Consider the following 2,383-nt stretch of genomic DNA (forward strand, 5'->3'; position numbering starts at 1 on the left):
GGAGCACCCCCCCACCCCTGCACACACCCTGGTTGCCTTGAGTAGTCATGACTCCTTAGTCTCTTATAATTTAGGATAATTCTCAGGCTTTCCTTACACTTCAAGTCCTTGACATTTTTCCAAAAACAAAAGCAAAATTTTGTGACTATCCCTCAAGTTTCTCTGATGTTGTCCCATGATTAGATTTGAGGTTATCTATTTTTGACAAGAACAGCACAAAATGATGTTGGGTTCTTTTCAGTGCATATTAAGAGATACGTGATGTGAATGCCTTATTACTGCTGATATTAACTTTAATCACTTCGTCAAAGTACTGCCTTTGGGTGTGTTCTGTTTTTTAATTTTTTTCTATCTGTAACACAATGAATACCGAAAGAGATACTCGGAGATGTTGCAAATGCCCAGTTTCGACTCAAGTTTTTCACCCACAAACCTCATTGAATCCAGCTTGCATCAATAACTACTGTGCTGTGTTCCCACTGGTAATTTTCTATTTCCCTCACTTTCTACATTTATGAAATGGGATTCTCTGAAAAAGTTCCTTCTCCCGCATTTATTTTTTAATATTTATATCAGGATGGACTTGGGGATGTTTGTTTATCCTGTGGATTATAATGTAATATCGCCATTGTTTATTCATTTACTTGCTCAAGTTGTTTTGAACCACTGGGAGTTCTTTCAGGTTGGTGCCTGTGTCTTTTCAACATCTGCCTCTTTTTTTGAAAATTACTTGCTGACACTATAAGATGGTCCAAGTCCATGTTGTATTTTTTCAAGCTCTACAGTTATTTCTCAAGGAAACATGGTTTCTTTTATTGAAAATGGCATTTAGTAACCAGGATCGAGGTGCTGTGGGTGCTCACTGTCACTAAACTGCTGCTGCTAAGTCGCTTCAGTCGTGTCCGACTCTGTGCGACCCCATAGATGGCAGCCCACCAGGCTCCTCTGTCCATAGGATTTCCCAGGCAAGAATACTGGAGTGTGTTGCCATGCCTTCCTCTAGGGAATCTTTCTGATCCAGGGATCAAACCCATGTCTCTTACATCTCCTGCACTGGCAGGCAGATTCTTTACCCCTCGTGCTACCTAGGAAGCCCTTGATTGATATAGATGACTTTAAAATATATAATTAATTTACCCTACATTCCCCCAAAATGTGCTCATGTTGATACCTCTAATTCCAATATAACACCAAAGCGTTTGTTCTACTCTTTAAAAAATTTTTTCCAATAATGAAAAATCCAGCTCTCCATTATCTACACAATATCTGCTTGCTTGTTCAGTCCTAGAATACTCAAAATAGTTTCACAATCACTAACCCATATCTCTGTGGGAAATAAATTCACTAAATAGATCAAAGCCTTTGTGTACACTTTTGACTTTAGTCTTTAAGTTAAAATATTAACATTGATCCAGTTAAAATGTTCTTAAAAGTTATTTAGGTAAGTTCTTCATCCTTCACAAGGTGACTTAAGTCACTTATGATACAATTACATTCATTTATCATTACTTGAATTCTCTTTGGGTTCCATCACAAACCACAACCACATTTTGGTTAATTTTATTTATTTTTTTAATATATGAAACATTACTCTGGTTCTAAAAGGCAAAGTCAAACTAAAAATATACATAGAAGTTTTGTTTCCGTCTCATCTCTACTACCTCATTCCTAATCCCTTTCTTCACCCCTTCCTATAGGTAATTAATCTCATTAGGTACTGATTTTATTCGCATATTTCTTTGACACAAACTAGCAGATACCTTTTTAAATATTTTTTTTCCTTGAATGAAAGATAGTCTTTTACTCAGGATACCCTTTGTACTAAGAGTTTCTATTTAAAAGTAATTCCTGGAAATTACTCAATAGCAATCACTTCACAGAAATCACCCTCACTTTTTTTTTTTTTACAGCTGTATCGTACTCCACTGTGTGGCTGTAGTTTATTCCATCACACTTCTCTGTGGAAATTTAGGTTGTTCCTAGTATTTTGTGCTTACAAACACTACAATAAGTAATCTTATTCATATAATACACATTTTCACATTGGTGGAGGTGGGCCTTTTGCATAAATTCCTAGACGTGGGATGCTGAGACAAGAAGTAAGTGCATAAGTAGTTTCGACATGTGTCACCAACTTTTCCTCCAGGAGGGCTGTACCAGTTTGCATTCCCAGTAGCCATGTATGACAGTGGCAGGCTCCACATTTTTTGTTGTTGTTGTTGTTCTATCACATCCTCCACAAAGCACATAAAATCCTCTATAAGGAAGAGGAAGGGAAGAGGTCTCTCCAGCTTCAAAATAATAGATAATTCCCTACTGTCTGTAAAATAAAGCTCTCACATCTTAGAAGTGCCAATAAGGCTCTCTCCAGGTAGCTTTGAGG

Source organism: Bos mutus, chromosome 27, assembly GCF_027580195.1.
Source record: "Bos mutus isolate GX-2022 chromosome 27, NWIPB_WYAK_1.1, whole genome shotgun sequence".
NCBI classification, from domain to species: domain Eukaryota; kingdom Metazoa; phylum Chordata; class Mammalia; order Artiodactyla; family Bovidae; genus Bos; species Bos mutus.